We start from the raw sequence: 22,779 nt of genomic DNA on the forward strand, positions 1-22,779 counted from the left end.
AGCACTAGAATTATGCTATTACAAGGAATAATCCCAATATAACTCTCAGAGCTAGTGACCTAATCAACATCTGGAAACTAAATTAGACTAAACATTAAGGCTTAATCAATATGGCAAATTTCTGTTTGTATTACAAGGAGAATACAACTCAAAATTAGCAAACTCATCAGAGGCTGTAGTACTCTGAGACCTCTTCTGCTTGCCATTTAAATTTACAAAAAAGCCTTTATTGGTTTCTTTATATCTTCACTCCTCTGCCTGTTCTGATAACTGTTCTCTAGCCCCATGTTTGAAAGTAAACATATTTCAGTTCAATTTCTGTTATTCAGTGTCAGTAATTTTGTTGTTGCACTTTTCTCTTCAATGGGCAAAAGACATACAGCAATAATTTCTGAAATTCTCATTGCTTCACTTTGGAATGAATGTTTTATTGAAATGAACAGAAATGGATCATCCTCTTAAGAGCTATCATCTGGACTGTTACACTTCAATTTCAATACATTTTCATATTTGAAAGAATTTTTCATAATAACCACATTTTTTTCCCCTTTAAATGAAAGCTTAAATCACACAAAGTGATGTGGTTTCTAAGTATGAATCATTACAGCACACCACAAACAATGGCTTAATCTACTTTGAGTCTATGGCAAGTGCAGCACAGTTCATTTTCACATGAAAATGTAGTGTAGGGTGAATCAAATGGTCAGTAATTTCAGTGGGGAAATCTAAGCTCTTATTGTGCCTTACAAGCTTCTTATGACTAACTGCACTGAAATCAAGTTATTCTTAATAGAAACATATGCTGCCAAGTGTTTTTATTGTACTTGTCCTTAACCAGTTTTCAACAGCTCATCAACCTGCTAAATTCACTCTTAAAAAAAAAAAAATTATGGGTATAATTTTCAGCTCAAAACAAAGCAAACAAAAACTGTAATTGTTCTTGATGAATGATGCGCACTTCTGAGAATCTGACTGTGCATATGTCAGGTACTCAAGACTTTCCTTTTTCAATTTCCTCACCTTTAAATATTACATTACCTTTTAAAAAATCTAGGAAATAATTAAAAACTATGGTCCTGCCTAATGTTTTTCCAAGGATATTAGCTGAAAGCAGGGAGAATTTTAAGGGAAACAGAAATAAGTACAATCATTCATTTGAAAGAGATTTATTTCTTTTTTTTTCCGTTGGTATTTTGGAATGGAAGAGTAATGGCATCTCAGAAGATACTGCCCAGGATTTCCATTTTTATAATTTTATTATATGCATATTTCTGCAAACTGTTGCAAACTGAGGATTTCTTTAATTTTTTTCTCTTTACCTGCACAAAAATGATTGACAAGCCTTATTGCAATCAGAACAAGGGGACACAGTCTCAAACTGTGCCGGGGGAAGTTTAGGTTTGAGGTGAGGAGAAAGTTCTGCACAGAAAGAGTGATTTGCCATTGGAATGGGCTGCCCATGGAGGTGGTGGACTCATGATCCCTGGAGGTGTTCAAGAGGGGATTGGTCATGAGACTTGAAGCCATGGTTTAGTTAGTCATGAGGTATTGGGTGATAGGTTGGACTTGATCATCTCTGAGGTCCTTTCCAACCTTATTTATTCTGTGATTCTGTGATTGTGCATTGTGCTGGTTTGCTGCCATAGGCTTGAAGTTTTACTTTGCTCACTGCTTATTAAGGTAATGGAGAGATTCTTCTGCCTGTCATGGCAGCCTGCATTGCCTGGAAATTGAGAAATGTTAGAACAAAGTCTCTGTTTGGCAACTTCCATCTACTCTAATTCTTCCTCTTCCTTTATGCTTTGCAGGTGACAGAAGGAAGAATCATAGAATGGTCTGGGTTGGAAGGGAGCTCCTCTTATGATCATAAACAGGTTATTAATATTCAATAGGCAGAATGATTAATAAGAATATTAATCATTCTTTCACCACATGAAAGCCTCAGGAACAGAGTTTCACTTTCTGTTGGCTTCTGCAGCTTGTTGCTGGGGCACATACAGGCTTCATCTCCAAAGGCTTTGTAGGTGAAAGCTTTGTAGCAAAGAGGTTACTGCTGAAGCTTGCTGGGCTTGTTGGCTTTGTAGCTTTGCCTATTTGGAGAGGTTCTTCAGCTGCAATCTTCGCAGTGGTGCTTGTTGCTTCTTTCAATAAAATGAAACTGTCCCAGGGACTCTCAGCTCCTCCTGGGTTTCATCTCTCAGCCCAGCGAGATGTGTCTGCTATGCTCCTGGGCTTTACAACGCTATACAGTGAGGGGTCTTGCAGTCTTGTCTGGGTAAACTGAAGCACAGCTTGGGGTCCAAGCAAGGCTTGTGACTTCTGCCAGAGCTTGGACAATTGCAAGGCAAGGCACTGGGCTGGTATTTATAGATTTCCTGAGACAATGAGACAATGATGGCCAATGACAACAAAGATTAAGAGATAAAAACCTGATACTTCAACCTATAGAATCAGTTTTCTCCAAACATGGCCAAAGGCATACACACCTGGCCCACTTAGACACCAGGGCATATTCAGACAAGTCTGGGCTATGTGGGCATTTTCCTGAAAAAACAGACCTTCTGGCTCCTGCTCCATTGTCTTATTCAGAGCATTTTCGAGGCTTTTTGTCCCTTCAGGACATTTCTGAAGGTCATCTAGTCCAACCCCTCTGCAGTCAGCAGGACCATCCTCAATTAGATCAGGCTGCCGGGAGCCCTCATGAGCCTCCCCTTGAATATCTCCAGGGATGGGGCCCCAAGTGTCTCCCCGGGCAACCTGTTCCAGTGGTCCACCACCCTCATAGCAAAGAACTTGATCCTAACATCCAATGTAAATCTGCTTTTCTGTAGTTTGAAGTCATTGTCCCTCCTCCTATCTCTGAAGGCCTTTGTACATAGTCTCTCTCCATCCTCCCTGCAGGCCCCCTTCAGCTACTGGAAGGCTGATATTAGGTCTTCCTGGACATAGAATACATAGAATAAACCAGGTTGGAAGAGACCTTCAAGATCATCGCGTCCAACCCATCAACCAATCCAACACCACCTAAACAACTAACCCACGGCACCAAGCACCCCATCAAGTCTCCTCCTGAAAACCTCCAATGACGGCGACTCCTGCACCTCCCCAGGCAGCCCATTCCAATGGGCAATCACTCTTTCTGTATAGAACTTTTCCTAACATCTAGCCTGAACCTCCCCTGGCGCAGCCTGAGACTGTGTCCTCTTGTTCTGGTGCTGGCTGCCTGGGAGAAAAGACCAACATCCGTCTGTCTACCACCTCCCTTCAGGTAGTTGTAGAGAGTAATAAGGTCACCCCTGAGTCTCCTCTTCTCCGGGCTAAGCAACCCCAGCTCCCTCAGCCTCTCCTCGTAGGGCTTGTGTTCCAAACCCCTCACCAACTTTGTTGCTCTTCTCTGGACTCGTTCCAGCAAGTCAACATCCTTCCTAAACTGAGGGGCCCAGAACTGGACACAGTACTCGAGGTGCGGCCTAACCAGTGCAGTGTACAGGGGCAGAATGACCTCCCTGCTCCTGCTGGCCACACTGTTCCTGATGCAGGCCAGGATGCCATTGGCCCTCTTGGCCACCTGGGCACACTGCAGGTTCATGTTCAGTCTACCATCAACCAGCACCCCCAGGTCCCTCTCTGCCTGACTGCTCTCCAGCCACTCTGACCCCAGCTTGTTTCTGTATTCACCACTATGTTACAGCTTTCCTTTAGCAGGGTAGCTTCCAACCCCTGTTTGTTGCCCATCCTGCATGCTGGTGTAGAGGTGCTTTAGCTGGGCTGCAGGCTATGTCACCTTCTTAGAGGGGCACCCTGTTATTGCCCCAAGACATTTCATGGGAGCTGTACTCCTGTCTCCTATTACCTCAGAGGCCCCTGGCTCACCTCTGTAAGACCTTGCCTTTGCTGAAGTGTTCACAGCCTGCTTCATGGCAACAGGTTGGAGGCCCTCACTATCACCCCATCCTTCCAACACTGATGTGTCTTCCTGCTACTTGTCACAGACAATTTTGATATTGCCAGCATCTCCCACCTCAAGTGAAGTGGCAAACTGAAGGCTGTCCTTAGGTTCATCTAAAGTGTGCCTGGTTTTAACCACCTCCCACTTTGGGCATAGTTTAAAGTCCTTTCAATGAGCTCTGCTAGCTCATGTGCCAGGATATTTTCTCCCCTCCAAGACAGGTGTACTCCAGCTGCTGCTAGCAGATTTGGTGCTATATAAAGCTTCCCAAGATGAAAAAAATCCACCAAATTCTGTTGGTGACACCAGCCTCTGAGCCACTTATTAATCATGCCCAATTTCCTGTTCCTTTCAGTATTCCTTCTTGCAACTAAGGGTATTGATGAAAAATTACCTGTGCACCCAATCCTTCAACCAGAAGAACCCTTCAATCAGAAGAACCCTTTCTTATAATTCCTAGTTGGGCTTTGCATGGTAATGAAATAAATAGTTTTTTAAGTGTCAAGAAATGAACAAACAAGATCATGAATTCTGAAGAGGGAAGGTTTAGGGAGACACATTCACCAAGACCAATGTGTCTGAAAAAAAAAAAAAGAAAACGCAAAGAAGCATAAGTTTTAAAGAATTTTACTTTCAGTAATAAAAGGACACAGCATATTGGAGGACCAGCAGAGATTGGAAAGACACAGCACAGCCTTGTCTTGAAATACATTTAAAAAATCCTGCATGAGGCCATTGTACTGCCACTCAAATGGCTAAAGATTTAAGAATGTGTGACAACTTTCCTAAAAATATAGGACTGAATTATTATGTAAAGGCAAAGAAGTAAGTGATTGATTTCAATATTGTTTCATGGACTTGCACTTTTTTTCATGCCTTTTCTTTTTTTCTGTTCTTTTTAACTTTGCTCTATTGTTTCTTTGCTTGAGTTTCGTCATGGTTTATGTTGTATGTGTTTTTTTAATTGGCTTGTTTTAATATTCTGCTTGTTCTTCTGGTCTCACATTATCCTTCTACTCTATGTTTTGTTCTTATTTTTCTCATTTTATTTTTCACTCAATTCTTTGTTATCCACATTCCCATCTGTTTATTTTTGTGTGATCAAAGAACAGTTTTGTGATTCAAAGCTTACTCTATATATGGTAAACTCATGATGAGAGAGGAACATTTATTATACAAATTAGCTTTAAAAATTACATAAAAATTCATGCATAGGCACAGACTGCACTGCATGTGGAGTTACAGGACCACATCACTTGTCCTGCATTTGTTCACTGTGAGTAACCAGAGGGAACTGGAGAAATCCTGTGGAATATATACTGCATATATATAGACTATATATATATATATACACTATAGACTAAAATCTGCCTGTATAGTATTTCTTCCTCTTTTACCAGAGGAATGCCAAATAGTTTAATAAAATATTTTGAGCAACAGCTCAAGATATAATCAGTGGGCCACCCTTAATATGGGGTTAACATGGATGGGGTTGAGCAGAGGCCTGCTGTAGTTCCACCTCTGTTCAATGCTTCTCATATTCCCTACAGGACAGTATTTGTAATATGAGTATTAAATTAAATGACATGAATGTGAAAGGGGGAACTGTTGTAACTTGGAGAATTAATTGTGACCTTGACAAACTGAGGGACTATCCTTAAAGTTGTTGTGAAATCATGTGAGGGGATGTATAAGGTATCATCTAAATCTAAGATTGAGATAGGTAAAACTCTGTGGAATGCACTCTAGGCATTTTATGTTGCTGACGTGCAAACCTCCTATCATAGCAGGACATAGAATTAACATTATAGCTAGCCAGACACATAACATAGTAATTCCATTTCATATTTACTCAGTATTGGTAAAGATCTATCCATTCTGATACCTTGCAATTCAAGCAAAGTGTGGACTATGTGGACAGAAGGGGAAGGGAGAAAATCATTATAAGGTGGGCTGGAACACATTAACTGTAGATTTAAAGTATGTGAAATAGATGACTGAGGGGAAACAGCAGTTCTCTAGAGCACAGACTGCTACAGTATAAGGAAAGGAATAATATTTCTTTTTTTTTTTTTTTTTCTTTTTTCTTCCCCTGGCATCATGGAAATTCTAATGCTAAGAAGAGTGAAGGGCTAGATTAGTTTTCCATGAGAAACTTTAACTGAAGATTTAAAAGAAAAACACATGCAATTTTCTGCTGGAAATTATGCATGTGTTGTTAATCACCCCTTGGCAGAAAACTTGGCTTATAGACCCCTCAAGTTCCTTTTCAATTCTATTCTTCTGTGGCTTTTTGGAATTACAAAAATGACATGTCAGCTTAACAAGAAATATTAACCTATAAATATTTGTGCAGGACACAAAAACTTCTGCTTTTGGAATCCTCTCCAGTCCTATGAAAGGTTTTGTCATTTAATGGAATTTTATTTGTCAGTTCATGAGACAGTATTCCACTGTATTTGATGCTTCTTCAGCATCTTTTCCAATTCACTGCTGATGGAAGCAACATCTCTAATATTCAGTTACTGTAAATGCTCTTCCCAACAGAGCACTAGGGAAGTGATTTAATGACAGGAGTATCAGTGCTATTACATATTCCAGAAATCTGTATAGTTTTTAAAGATATGGCTAATGAAAAATTCGAGAAATGAAGGATGAGAAAAGGAGAAATATATACTAACATAAAGAAACAGAGCAGAAAAAGCTTAATGGCAACAGAATGATTACTAGTGATCATAAAGTGAAATAGAAAGGAGCAAGAGAGAAATTAAGAGTGAAGGTCATAGTGGGAAAACACAATGTAGTGGGACACTGAAAAAAAGAGTAAGTCCACATTTGCCTGTAGCCTTTTTCTATTTTTTCCTCAGAATGAAGTGTTCTAAGCATGTTAATGTTTTATTTGTACATATTTTCAGTTATTTTAAGGAAATGCTAAACAAAAACTTTACTAGTTTATCAATGAAAACAAAGTTAGACATTTATGAACAGCAACAAGTGTATCTAGTAGGCCTGGGGTTTTTTGGGGTTTTGTTTTCTTCATTGTAGACTTGTAACAGATATAAAAATTTTGACTGCTTAAATCCAGCAGCTTTACCTGTATCAAGAAATGGAAACCACGTTATTTCTGTTTTAAATGTGCTGTCCATTTGCAGTCTTTGCAAAGTAAATCTTAGATAAACAGAATTTTATAATACTTGTGGTTTGTTGGTTTCTTCTCAGTTGTGGTTAGGCATCTGCAGCTTTTTGATTATAAGTTGAAGCAGGAACTTGTGTTCCTAACTTTAATGCTGCCTGTGGTCTTTGCACAGTCCACATAGCCTATATTCTGGATGTGATGGGTAGAAAGACATTGTTTTGATCCAGTAACTGAAGCACTGCTCTGCAAGGCTCAGCATAGCCCTTGTCACAGGACAAGAACATGATCTGTATAGTGGCAGTATCTACGTGCCTTTTCCAGTTCTTCTCAGAAGTATACAACAGTAGGTCTCTATGTTGTATAAAATCAATATTTCTGGCAGTTTTAGGCTATGCCTTTAAAATTCAGCAGCAGATTTTGAGCAGAAAAGTAGAAAAATATAAATAAATCACTATTGGGTGTAAAAAGGAAAACAAAAGATTATTCTAAACAAACTTTCAAAAAGCTGGGGGCAGGTGTTGATCTGTTAGAGGATAGGAGAGCTCTGCAGAGGGACCTTGACAGGCTGGACAGATGGGCAGAGTCCAACGGCATGAGATTTAACACATCTAAGTGGCAGGTTCTACTCACTGGTCACAAGAACCCCATGCAGCACTACAGGCTGGGGTCAGAGTGGTTGGAGAGCAGCCAGGCAGAAAAGGACCTGGGGGTAGGCTGAGCATGAGCCAGCATTCTGCCCAGGTGGCCAAGAAAGCCAATGGCATCCTGGCCTGCATCAGGAACAGTGTGGCCAGCTGGAGCAGGGAAGTCATTGTGCCCCTGTACTCAGCACTGATTAGGCTGCACCTTGAGTACTGTGTCCAGTTCTGGGCCCCTCAGTTTAGGAAGGAGGTTGACTTGCTGGGGTTTGTCCAGAGAACTGCAACAAAGCTGCTGAGGAGTTTGGAGCACAAGCCCTATGAAGAGAGGCTGAGAGATCTGGGGTTGTTTACCCTGGAGAAGAAGAGGCTGAGAGGAGACCTTATTGCTGTCTGCAGATACCTGAAGGGAGGTTGTAGCCATGTAGTGGCTGGTCTCTTCCCCTGGGTGGCCAGCACCAGAACAAGAGGACACAGTCTCAAGCGGCACCAGGGGAGGTTTAGGCTGGGTGTTAGGAAGAAGTTCTTCATAGAAAGAGTGATTGGACATTGGAATGGGCTGCCCAGGGAGGTGGTGGAGTCACCATCACTGGAGTTGTCTAGGAAGAGACTGGATGGTGTGCTTGGTACTATGGTTTAGTTGATTAGATAGTGTTGGATGATAGGTTGGGCTTGACAATCTCAAAGATCTTTTCCAACCTGGTTAAGTCTATTCTATTCTATTTGATTCTATTCGATTCGATTCGATTCAATTCAATTCGATTTGATTCGATTCGATTTGATTCGATTCAATTCGATTTGATTCCATTCTACTCTATTCTAATCAGCAAGACGAGGTGAAAGGACCTGCCAAAGAGATCCTGTTTCTGGTAGTATGGTGGCAGGATGGTTGCCATCACATTCCAGTGGATGTGGTAAACAGAGTCTCCACCATGGCAAATCCCATGAACAAGCAAGAAACTCTACGTTTCTTGGGAATAGTGGGATTTTGGAGACTGCAAATTCCTGGATACAGTCAGATTGTGAAAACTCTGTATGATGTGACTTGAAAGAGAAACAGTTTCCAATGGGGACCTGAACAACAAGCAGCCTTTGACCAGATAAAGCAAGAAGTAGTCCAAGCAATGGGTCTGGGACATGTCCAAGATGGTCCAGACATTTTGTACACAGCTGCAAGTGACAATGGTCCAACCTGGTGCTTATGGCAAAGAGCTCCACATGGATATCCTCTTGGTTTCTGGAGCTGAGGTTACAGAGGCTCAGAGGCAAATTATATTCCAACAGAGAAACAGATTCTAGCTGCCCATGAAGGAGTAAAAGCTGCTTCTGAAGTAATTGGAACTGAGTCACAACTTCTTCTAGCTCCAAGAGTGCCAGTTTTAAATTGGATGTTCAAAGGTAAAGGTTCTATACCACATCATGCCACAGATGCCACACGGTCCAAGTGGATGGCTCTGATAACACAAAGAGCTCGAATGGGCAACATTGAGAGACCTGGTCTGGTGAAGGTGATCACGAGCTGGCCTGAAGGCACTAACTGTACTAAACCTCCAGAGGAGAGAGTAACTCTTGCTGAGAAAGCTCCTCCTTACAATGACCTTTCAGATGATGAAAAGAAACTGTTCACAGACAGTTCCTGTCATCTTGGTGGAAACAAGGGAAGGTGGCAGTCTGCAGTGTGGCGTCCAACACACCAAGGTGCAGAGGCAACGGATGGAGAAGGATATACCGGGTTGGGGCAGATCCTCTCTTGCCTCCCACCAGGGCAGGAAAAATGAAACTCACACAAACGGATTGCAGAAGTGATGGAAAATTTAAATGGAAAAAGCAGTAAAGTGTTTTACAGAGAGCTACAAGCATAGTGACAAAAAGGATTCCAAAGCATAACGAGTCCCTCACAGCATACACAGAAGGGTCCCAGCATTTCACTTCTCCCTACCTGAGGACCCAAAACCCCCAGGGCTCTTTCTTCCCCCGCTCCACTGTTAGGCTAATCTCAGATGGCCAGATCTGAGAGTACCCTTCCCTCTTCTCCTCCTGGCATTAGGCCTAGCCAGGCCCAAGAGGCCACAAGATAACTCCCCTTCCTTTACCAGATAGGAAGCATCTCCCTCAGGAGCAGCGATGGGAGATTTATAGGGAACAGGACATTATGGGAATGAAATACACTATTTCCTGTGTCCACCCCCTGGGGTGGACACTCAGGGCACTGGAGATATATCTTGTGTGACAGCAGCAGGATGCACCCAGCCTAAACTGCCACAAAGGAGAATCCAGTCAATTTGCAGAGGTAAAAGCTGTCCAGCTAGCTCTTGACATAGCTGAGTGCAAGAGATGGCCAAAACTTTATCTCTACAGTGACTTGTGGATGGTAGCCAATGATCTGTGGGGGTGGCTAAAGGACTGGAAAAAGAATGGTTGGCAGAGGAAAGGCTGCTGATCTCTGGCAGGACATTGATGCTCGAGTCAAGAGAATTCCAGTGAAGGTGAGACACATTGATGCTCACATTCCTAAGAGCAAAGCTACTGAGGAACAGCAACACAACCATCAGGCAGATCTAGCTGCAAGAGTTTCTCAAGTAGACACGGAGTCTGATTTTGATCTTGACTGGAAACACCAAGGTGAGATGTTCTTAGCTCAGTGGGCTCACAATTCATTGGGACATCAAGGCAGAGATGCAGCCTAGCAGTGGGCTTGTGACAGATCATAGACATTTCCATGGATGCTATCACACTAGTCATCCATGACTGTGACATTTGTGCTGCTATTAAGCAAGCAAAGCAAATTAAGCCCTTGTGGTATGGTGACCAATGGTCCAAGTACAGGTATGGTGAGGCATGGCAGATTGACTATATCACTCTACCTCATTCTCGATCTGGTAAGCAGTATGTGCTCAGTATGGTAGAGGCAAGCACTGGATGGTTGGAAACTTATCCATTACACATGCAACTGCAGGCAACACCATTCTTGGTTTGGAGAGACAAATCCTGTGGAGACACGGAACTCCAGAGAGGATTGAGTCAGACAATGGAACTCCTTTCAAAAAGAATCTTGTGAAACACTGGGCCAAAGAGCACGGTATCAAGTGGATATTCCACATTCCCTACTATGCACCAGCTGCAGGGAAGACTGAATGCTGCAACGGTTTGCTGAAGACCACTCTCAAAGCCATGGGGGGTGAAAAACCGGGAGAAACATCTACCACAAGCAACCTGGCTGGTAAATGGTAGAGGTTCATTGAATCAAGCTGGATCTGCACACTCAGATTTGCTATGAAAGGTAGAAGGTGATAGAATTCCTGTTGTTAGAGAAAAGAATCTGTTAGGCAAAACTGTTTGGGTATTTGCTCTTTCAGGAAAGGCCAAACCTCTCCGAGGGGAGGTTTCTGCTGAAGGTCCTGGTCACACTTACAGGGTAATGCAAGAGAATGGTGAAATTCAGTGTATTCCACAAAGAAATCTAACTTGAGCTGAGAGAATTTAACTTCAGAGTGTTGTACAGATACAAAATTGCGCCCAAAGGAAGAATCCATGAGGAATCTACGGTACACGAACCCTGAGAGTTCTGAGTCACCTGAGAGTCCCTGATCCTTTTCTTTGCCTCATCAGCTGAGAGACAAACTGTTTTCTGTTTTCTTGTTTCCTGGTTTTTGGACATCTGAATCATCTACATCTGAGGATGCAGAATACAGAATGGACTGTGAACTTTATTTACTCATTGTAGAAACTGGTTTAGATTAGATGGATAGTATTAAAAGCCAATGAAAATGTTTAGAAGGGGTGAATTTTGGCAGTTTTAGGCTAGGCCTTTAAAATTCAGCTGCAGATTTTGAGCAGAAAAGTAGAAAAATATAAATAAATCACTATTGGGTGTAAAAAGGAAAACAAAAGATTATTCTAAACAAATTCATTGGGCAGTTGTTCCATAAACATCTTTCACATTTCCCTTCCATTCCCATTCCTTTTCTTTTTCTCTGGCTTTGGCTGTTCTGCTGGGGAGATAAAAATAACTGCTTTCTGGCTGGCCTTGAGACAGATAAGCTAACTTTTTTCCCATCTTCTCTCTATTACAGGGGGACAGACTGGATCTATGGGCTGAGGCCACTCACATGATCTTCACCAAGGCTAAGTGATAGGTCCTGTGCTTGGGTCACAACAAACTCATACAACTCTACAGGCTTGGGACAGATAAGCTAACATTCCTTCCATCTCCTCTTTTCATCTATTACAGGGGGGAGGAGAAGGTTTTGGGGGGGGGGGGAGGGAGTGGAGCAGCTTCCCTGCTCTCTGGGTATGCCAGAGAGGGTACAGGGGGGTTCCGTGCTATTTTCTAATTGTAAACACCTATATAATATTGTAAATGCTGTCTATTTTGTACATATTCATTGCATTCCGTTGTAGGGTGTAGTTTTTGCTTTGTAAATACAGCTTCCATCTGCTTCCGAGTTAGTCGTGCTTTGTTAATGTTGAATGGCAAACTTAACCCACCACAAATAGTTACAACCAAAAAAATGCCCATAACAATAGAAGCAAAAGCAAGATGACACTAAACGTAATTACCCTGAACATTCATTAAGAAATTGGTGTTTAAGATTACCAGTTTATAGGAGATGCAGTTTTTAGATACTGCATTTGCCTTGAAGTTGTTCACTAGATTCAGTCAGAGTCAGAGTTGCTGCAGTCTTTGCTGAGAGCCATGGGGAACATGTGCAAAACCTCCTCTCTCACTGTTCTGGGTTGTTGTGACCGTTTGAGGCTGTGCCTTTAAGAAAGGGACAGTGTTAGAACACTCTGGCTGAATGTTTTGGTATCAAAATGAAAACATGATATTCTAAACAAATTTCATTGGTAGATCGGTAGAATGCAACTTTAAGTTTTAGGGCAGTTGGAATTTTTTCTCAGTTCCAGCCTGTTCTGCCGTTCCAGCCTGTCTGCTTCTCAGCAAACTAGCCGCAGCTGACCTTGAGATCAGCAAAACTAGTTCCTGCATGTGCTTTTGAAGCCTAAGAACATCTCTTTTCCTCAATAACTGCCTTTCTTTCTCTCTCTAACCCCTTTTTGGGAAAAAAAGGGAGGCGGGGAGGAGAGAGGGGGTTACAGGGAGGAAAACCCTCCTCTTCCCGAGGAGGGAATTTTGTTGTGTTATTTTTCTTTGCTGTATATTTCTGTATATATTTTGTAAATACTGTATATACTGTGTTATATATAACCTGCATTCCATATGTGCTTGTAAACATAGCTTTGCTTCTCCAACTGAGTTTAGCTGTGGTTTCTTTCTCTGTGGGGGAGGGAGATCTAGGCCTGCTCTCCATCTACCACATTACTGGCGCCCAATGTGGGGCTTGGTGATAAATTAGTTCTCAATCCACCACAGTTGTCTTGAGTGTTCACTTTCTGGGAGATGTGACAAGTCCTTTCTCCTATAGGCACTGTATTTACTGATGTATTTTAAACTGTGCTTTCTTCAATGGCTTCTGCCAAAATAAAGAAGTGTTACGATAAAGTGAAATGTTTTAAAATAGAATAAAAATAATTATATTAACTAGTGATCATTTAAACAAATGATTGTGTGGCAACTTTGGTATATTTAATAAACGGTTTAAACCTCTGTTTTTTATTATATCCTGTCATTTGGATAAATAATTCAGACTTCACGGATGGCAAAGAACATGATGTGGAATTACATTTTTTTCAGGTAGGTGAGTTGAAGCTAAAAGAGAGCTTCATCTGAACTACTACTGCTTTTTGCTAGAGATTCTTACATGCCAGTTACAAGCGTTTTTAAGACTTTGGCCCACTAATCCGCAGCTTATAGTCACACACCTCCTATCTGTTCCTTCAGAAATACCATTAACGCTCTGTACGGTGATGGCACCAGAGATCTACATACGTGCCAAGTCTAATGCATATGGTGCACGCGAGCCTGTGGTGCCAAGGAGCTTTTCAAAGTTTAAAAACTCCTGCTAAGCCACAGACTAAGAATAGCATAGGTTTTGTGCAAAGTGATTGTGATGATCTATTATTCTAACAGGAGAAAGTGATTAGTGAGTTGAATAGTATAACAATGAGATTTAGAGCACCCTTAGTAAGTTTGCAGACACCAAACTGGGTGGGACTGTCGATCTGGAAGGTAGGAATGCTGAGGGAGGCAGAGGGACCTGGACAGGCTGGATCTATGGGCTGAGGCCACTCACAGTATCACAGTGTCACCAAGGTTGGAAGAGACCTCAAAGATCATCGAGTCCAACCTGTCACCACAGACCTCATGACATTCTAACAGGAGAAAGTGATTTGTGAGTTGAATAGTACAACAACGATAGAGGAGTAATCGATTTTTAATTTTCAGTCTGAATAAAAGGAATTTAAATATGATGTACTGATAAGGAATTCAGAGAGGGAGAATAACTTGGCTTGCCCTGTATGCATGTATCACAGAGTCCATTGGAGAGCTCCAGCCCACTGTTCTTATGAGCCATGTAAAGTAATACGCAAGGCTGTATTTCATTTGGACCGGCTTTGGATAAGATAGCTGTCTCCTGCACCCAATATGCCTGCTGCAGAAGGATCAATAAAAAATGGCAAGGAAGGTGTCCATTCAGACACTTCTATTACCCACCCAAAAATGCCTGTGCTAGTAGATCCAATGTAATAAAGAATACATATTTTCATTAGCTTCTCAAAGAGAGAAAATATAAGAATAACACAATTGACGCAGATGTACACAGATAAAAGGGCATCACCTTTTAGTGAAGGAAAAGATTAAAAGGAAAATGAGGAACTTTTTTCTCCACAGACCTCATGACTAGACCATGGTACCAAGTGCCATGTCCCATCACCTCCAGGGACCGTGACTCCACCACCTCCCTGGGCAGCCCACTCCAATGACAAATGACTCTCTCCGTGAAGAACTTTCTCCTCACCTTGAGCCTAAACTTCCCCTGGCACAGCTTGAGACTGTGTCCCCTTGTTCTGGTGATGGTTGCTAGCGAGAAGAGACCAACCCCTTCCTGGCTACAACCACCTTTCAGGTAGTTGTAGAGGGCAATGAGGTCACCCCTGAGCCTCCTCTTCTCCAGGCTAAACAATCCCAGCTCCCTCAGCTTCTCCTCAGAGGGCTTGTGCTCAAGGCCTCTCCCCAGCCTCGTTGCCCTTCTCTGGACACGTTCAAGTGTCTCCATATCCTTCCTAAACTGAGGGGCCCAGAACTGGACACAGGACTCAAGGTGTGGCCTAACCAATGCAGAGTACAGGGGCACAATGACTTCCCTGCTCCTGCTGGCCACACTATTCCTAATGCAGGCCAGGTTGCCATTGGCCTTCTTGGCCACCTGGGCACACTGCTGGCTCATGTTTAGGCAGCTGTCAATCAGTACCCCCAGGTCCCTCTCTGTTTGGCAGCTCTCCAGCCACTCCGACCCCAGCCTGTAGCTCTGCATGGGGTTGCCGTGGCCAAAGTGCAGCACCCGGCACTTGGAGTTGTTGAATGCCATCCCGTTGGACTCCGCTCATCTGTCCAGTCAATTGAGGTCCCTCTGCAGAGCCTTTCCATCCTCTAACTGACCAACATCTGCTCCCAGCTTGGTGTCATCTGCAAAATTGCTGATGACTGACTCAACCCCCTCATCCAGACCATCAATGAAGATACTAAAGAGGATGGGGCCCAGCACTGATCCCTGGGAGACGCCACTGCTGACTGGCTGCCAGCTGGCTGTGGCACCATTCACCACCACTCTCTGGCCTCGGCCCTCCAGCCAGTTCCTAACCCAGCACAGAGTGTTGCTGTCCAAGCCACAAGCTGACAGCTTAGACAGCAGTTTGCTGTGGGGGACAGTGTCAAAGGCCTTGCTGAAGTCCAGGTAGACCACATCCACAGGCCTCCCCACATCCACCAGGCGGGTCACCTGATCATAGAAGGAGATCAGGTTGGAGAGGCAGGACCTTCCCTTCCTAAATCCATGTTGGCTGGATCTGAGCCCTTGGCCATCCTTCAGGTGTGCAGTTATTGCCGCCAGGATAATCTGCTCTATCACTTTCCCTGGCACTGAGGTCAGGCTGACTGGCCAGGAGTTTCCAGGTTCCTCCATCTGACCCTTCTTGTGGATGGGGACCACACTGGCCAGTTTCCAGTCATCTGGGACCTCACTGGTGAGCCAGAACTGGAGGAAAATGATAGAGAGTGGCTTGGCCAGCTCATCTGCCAGCTCTCTCAGCACCCTAGACTGGATCCCATCCGGTCCCATGGACTTATGAGTATCCAAGTGGCTCAGCAGGTCCCGAGCTAGTTCCTCATGGATTTCCGGGGCATTACACTGCTCCCTGACCATCTCACCCAGCTCAGGAGGCCACTCGTCCTGTATTCTGTATTTCCAGGCAGAGACAGGAATGTCAAAGCAGGATTTTACCTCCTTAAGCATCTCTTCTATCTTCTCAATTTTCATTTCCCTTCAGAAACCCATCTCTACACACCTGCAGGATCAATTGGCCCCAAATGATCAGCTGAGAATAATCTGTGAAGCAGCTTGTCTTTGAGGAATATTACCATACTCATAGAGCAGCGAATCTGTGGATTTAGAGGTTTAGATACTTGGAAGCTGTTACAGATCTTTCCTACCTTTCCCAGTTGTACTCTGGTAAAGTTTGCACAGACTAATATCTTGTTATTTTGCAGTTTGTGTATTATATAGCTTTATTTGCATTACTGAAATTTCAGTAAACTGGATTATTGAAAGATGACCATGAATAAAGGAAGTGTCCAACAGGAATGAATAATCCCACTCTCACATGTGACAGTTCTCTAAATGTACTACCAAGGATTAGGGCTAGGGCTACCACTAGACAATAACTGATGCTCTCTATTGCCCCTCTCCATTCCCAAATGGAACTGTAAGGTTGCAAATGTATGAGCTATAAAACTTCAATTTTTTGGTTTAGGATTAATTTTTTATTCATTGGAAAAGAGAGTAGAAATTGCTTTAAGCTACCTTCTTAAATAAATTCCAGATTGAACATGTACATTTTGCATGCAAACAAGACTAAGAGATCATGGCTACAAATAGCTACACTTAATTTAAATATGCAAAAGTAGTATTTACATGTGTGAATTTTAGTAGAAGGTGAGTAAGAGAGTTTTAAAAAAACAAGCTCAACATCTGTATTTTCTAAATTTTTTGCAGGGTGGCAGGACTATTCATCAGATTAAAGACACATAGAAGTAGCATGAAATGAGCAAATTTGAAAACTGAGAGAGGGAAAAAGGAGAAAGAATCAAATTATAATCCAGACTACTCTCATAATTCAGCAATCAATCAGATTGTACTTTATGGAAATAAAACTTGAGAAACATTATTAATAACAATAACTATACCACCACTTAGCATAACTTATATTACACAAATATTTTTAAATGGCAAGTTGGTAGACCTTGTTTTCATTCATTCAGAGTCTTTGATTTTTTTATTGACTCCCCTACAGTTCTGTGCCATGGTTCTTCATCTGGATGAAGTGCAAATTCTAATCTTTCTACCTGAGGATATGTGGAAGTTAAGAACACAAATACTAGATAGGGAAAAGAAATAAATCTAATTAGTGAATCATTCAGAACAATGCAGTACAAGCCAGACTCAGAGCAAAAGGGACATTGCTTTTTGAATAATAAGATTAATATGATTGTATTTTGTTATAAGTGCACCAAATATACTACAATCATAAATGTACTTCTGGCATGTAAATGTATTTTAACTTTTCTTGCCAACGATCCAGAACTGATTATCTAAGTTAAGACTCTACCAAATAAAAGGTATCATTTTTATCCCAGTTCTTATATTTGCATAATGTTGCAATAATATTACAAATCTTTGTAATCATTGTACTCTGTATGGCACAAGGTTTGCCATACCATTATTGGTATTAAGTGAAGCTGTGTAAAACATTTTAAGTCTCTAAGATAACCAATATTTTCAGACACAAGTAGAACAGAGTGGATGGTCACACTATAGACATTCCATCAAGAGCTGGATATCTGTGAAACTCCTTTTAAAATGCTTCCAATAGTTGCCTCACTGTGATTCTCAGCACCAGCAATGGATCTACAAGGACAGCAAAAAGACCATCTGTAGTAAAATGCTCTGCTGGATATACTCTGTTTGCTCAAAGATTATACACAAAATCATAACAAAAAATAATGGAATTTCCTGTGGGCATTTGGCTAAATAATAAATTTCCTTGTTGAAAGTCTTGAGGTTGGCTGTGGTTTCAGGCCATGCTAAATAAGAAAGAATGTGCGTTGAAACACTTTTTAAGTAACAGTGAAGTAGGACAATACTGCCAAGACGTATTCACATAGCTAACATTACAAGCAGTTGATTTAATGACTTCTATAGTTAGAATTATGTTCTTTTGTTTTCTTAAAATACCGTACACATGACTGTATGGAAAAGACAAATCTCAGACATAATCTCTTGAATCTTAAAATAACGGTAAAGCTAACAAGGAACCAAAGCTATCAGGTGAAATAGTGATTAAAAAAAATAAAACAAATAAACAAAACCCCACCCAAACCAATAACAGCAACCAAAAAAAAAAAAAAGAAACAACCCAAACAAACCCAAACAAAAAATAAAACAAAACCCAAACAGTGTAAAGGCAGTAATTATTAGCTAAGAAGAGGAAAATGAAGATAGCAACACCAACCAAAATTTATTTTATATGAAGACTTGTGGAAAGTTTCATTATTTTTACAGTTCAGTAGCATTTTAATTTAAAGCATGTTTTACAAAACCGATTGATCTGCAGATTTAGTGAGATCAAGGTTTTGTATCTGGGAAATGTGCTCTCAAGTTATTCCATATTGTGACTGTTTTAGGCTGTGCCTTTAAGAAAGGGACAGTTGCTGGAACACTCTGACTGAATGTATTGAAAACATAGAATAGAATACATAGAATACATAGAATAAACCAGGTTGGAAGAGACCTTCAAGATCATCGCGTCCAACCCATCAACCAATCCAACACCGCCCAAGCAACTAACCCACAGCACCAAGCACCCTGTCAAGTCTTCTCAAAGAAGATACAAAAACCAAAGATATTCTAAACGAATTTCACTGGTAGATTGGTAGAATGCAACTTTTAGTTCAGTTTGAGTCTCAGTCTCAGTCTGTCCTATCTTTGTTCAGCCTGTCTGCTTCTGTGTCTCTCTGAGCAAGAGCTGCAGGATGGAGTTAAGCTTGAACTAACAGATAAGAATAATTCTTGCATACGCTTTGAGCTAGAAGAATTTCCTCCTTAATAATTAACTGTTCTCTCTCTCTAACCCTTTTTGGGAAAAAAAGGAGGTAGACGGAGAGAGGGGGTACCGGGATTGGGGACCCTCCTGGCTGGAGGAGGGAGTTTTGTTCTGTATTACGTTCTTTGCTGTATATTTCTGTATATATTGTAAATACTGTATATTGTGTATATATATCCATCTGCATCTCATCCTGCTTGTAAATATAGCTTTAATTCATCTCTGCTTCTCTGACTGAGTTAGCCGTGGTTTCTTTGTGTGTGTGTGGAGAACTGAATTTTCTCTCACCACCACACTTATTTGATTCAACAGTGGAAATAATAGCAAAAAAGCATTGCTTTCAAGACTATAACTTGGGTTTCACCCAAACTATTGTGTCTCTTTACAGTTCTGTACTTTAAGCATCATTCTTCACTCTTAACCATGTTTGCTCTACAAACAGAGAATCCCTTAATTCCTGCCATGAATACCATATATTTTTAAAATAAAATAAAAAAAATTACAGAGAGTTTACAGAAAAGTAGATTTTTTTAAGTGATGAGGATCGCCAATGCAATCTAACCCATAAATACCAATTTAACAATTATGTCCCATAAGATTATGTGTTCTTGTCTGCACCAGGATGTATATTATTGTACTTCAATCATAACCTGAAGAAATTAGTTTATGTGCTTAGTTCACATTAACATGATAATATTTTCAGTACGTGTGTTGATATGTGAAGCATTAAGATTTATAGGTTTTTGTTTGTTTGTTTTTTGTTTGTTTGTTTTTCCTAACTTTAAGTTCCTACTTTCTTCAGCGGTTTCTTAAATATATCTGGACATGCTGTCTTGTGTGTTACAGATCCGTGACCTCTGGATTAGTTCTTACTCAGATATTTTGGAAGGGATACTCCAAATTAAATAGTTAAGATACATTACCAAGGGGAAACATTAACATATTCAAAACATTTTAAATTATGACCTGTAGAGCTACTGCTACATCAGCAGAGGCAGCTTCTTGTATTGCATTGGCTGTAGGATTTCCTGGACTGTTTTCAGCTCCTCCCACAGCATTTGTACAATCATCTAGTTCTGTATCAGCTGTACAAAGAACTACTTATAAAAGATGCTGAATAAGATTTCCAGTATATTTATTTGCAATAAACTTTCTTTAATTATAGAAATCTGTTACAAACCAACCAAACAAAAATTAACATATTTATTTTAGAATTTTCATTAGAAAAAGAAAAATATTTTAAAAGTGGTTTATCCTTTCAGTCTCATCAATTTAAACATACACATAAAACATAATTTGTTTTTGTCTTAATTAGTACCAACACTTCTAAAGCCACCTAGCTTCCACTCTATTTCCATGCTTATGAGAAGTTTAACAATACCAACAAAACTACAAAATGCATATTGTTTATCTAAGCAGGGAGAACTCCAGTCTAGCATTTCTTCTTACTATATCCAATGTAAGTGTCTTGCACATAATGACAGCATAAGTAAACAGTACCTGCTGTAAGATGATAAACTGGCTTTTCCAGAACACATTGAATAATATGTGGATCCCAGACCTGCCGGTCTCAACAGGGAGAGCAGAAATACAACTGACACACCAGTTGCGAGGAGGTGACCACTGCCACAGGGTGGGCAAAATGGCCCAGAGCTGCAGAGCTGGTTGCTATTTATTGAGACACATGCAAATATTACAGTTCCACTTTCCCACAGCCTGCCTCATAAAGCCCACTTTGTTTCTTCTTTATTTTAACAGTTGCCCTTCTCCCCAGTTGCCTTCCTATCCATTTCAAAGATGCAACAATTTGTTATTTTTGACTCCCATCCTTTTCCTCACCCAGTTTGGAGGTACACTGTCTCTCATCACCTCCAGGGCCTCACAGACTTGAAGGCCACCTAAACATTCCATTATTATTCGCCTTTTGGGTTCCCACAATAAACTTGAGACACTACTGAAAGAGTAATAAATACAGTTCTACTTACTGTTGTCCTTAGGATGAAAAATTGACTGGAGTGCAAGAGGTGAGTCTGCAGGGGACTGAATTGGAGGAGTTTATTCTCATGAAGGGAATCAATTCTCAAATGGAAAGGATATCTAGAATTTTACTTGTGAGCTTTGAAAAGTCAAAATTACCTTTTTGGGGTTTTGTTCCATTTTGCCAGAAGATAAAATGATTCAGATGATTGTACTAAATTGTATATGAAGACTGAGAAGGATTTAGCCAGAACTTGAGAATACATGATAGCTGCTGATAACCATATACATCAAATAAGCACATCACAGCTTATTTCTTAAATCCATCATCACCCACATGCATTTCCTAAGCAATTTTGTTATCCATTTTTCCAGTTAAATGTTCAAACTAAATTCACCTGTGGTCAGCAACAGAAACATTTCTGCAGTTTAAAGACAACTTTCTTTAAGATCAGGGATTACAATCAGGTTCACAATAAACCTAACAGCCTTAACATTTTACTGTAATGTGCTAGTTTTCAGCATCTCTTGTGAATAGCAGCAATCTAATTAAAATTGTCTTATGATCTCCAGAGTCCCCTTAGGAGCAGACAATACAGCAGATGCCATGTTACGACAGCATGGCAAAGACTGCTTTATAGGCATGTACTTGTGGTTGATTCTGTGCTGCTCATCAGAGAAAATAGCTTATTGAAACTTAGTATTTTGTCAGAAATATTTTACTCATAGTGGAAATGAACTATGCAGCTCAACAGTGACAACTACAGAAGGACTTTAAGTATAAAGCTCTAAGGATTGGGGTGTTACAGTAGTATTATTAATAACTTTCTATAATAAAGGAAATTCTTATGGATGGTGATCTTTCAATTTGGAAGTCCCAGCATCCATAAAACAGAATGTTACTGAATGTAGTATCCTTTGATATTACTCACAACTGTTTAGCAAGTAGCTGTGTCAAGGATGAATGAATTCATATTAATCCATATATAATTCAAATAATTGATGAGCCACATAATTTGTATACTATTAACCATGTAATTTCCTCAAGAGTTCAGGAAGCAGCATACAGAGGGATGTTAAGGGTACTGGTTTTTACTATGAGCTTTCCTATGTTATGCAGACACAGTAATGTTTTAGGATTAAATTGGATAAATTAAGATATTTAAATGTCTTTTTCAGAGAAGAGGTTAAAACTAAGTTTGATAAAGTGATATCTATTAATAGTAATCAACTTATGAATGCATAAGAATGGTCTTCAGTTAAAAATTAAACTGAAACAAAAAATCTGAGACAAAGAGTCTAGGTGGAAGCATGAATCGAGTAGAGTCCCACAGGGGTCAGTACTGGGACCAGTACTCTTCAATATATTCATCAACAATGATGGGATAAGGAAACTCTACTCCAATCTGATGAGATCCCCCACCTTGAGTACTGCATCCAGTTCTGGAGCCCCTATTTCAGGAAGGATCAGGATGTGCTGAAACTTGTCCAGAGAAGGGCCATGAGGATGATTAGAGGGCTGGAGCACCTCTCCTATGGAGATGGACTGAGGGAGTTGGGGCTATTCAGTCTGGAGAATAGAATGCTCCAAGGAGACCTAGTTGTGGCCTTCCAGTATCTTAAGGGGGCCTGCAAGAAAGCTGGGGAGGGACTTTTTAGGGTGTCAGGAAATGATAGGACTAGGGGGAATGGAGCAAAACTAGAAATGGGTCAATTCAGGTTGGATGTTAGGAGAAAATTCTTCACCATGAGGGTGGTGGAGCAGGTTGCCCAGGGAGGTGCTAGAAGCCCCAACCCTG

This window comes from Dryobates pubescens, chromosome Z, assembly GCF_014839835.1.
Source record: "Dryobates pubescens isolate bDryPub1 chromosome Z, bDryPub1.pri, whole genome shotgun sequence".
Lineage (NCBI taxonomy): Eukaryota > Metazoa > Chordata > Aves > Piciformes > Picidae > Dryobates > Dryobates pubescens.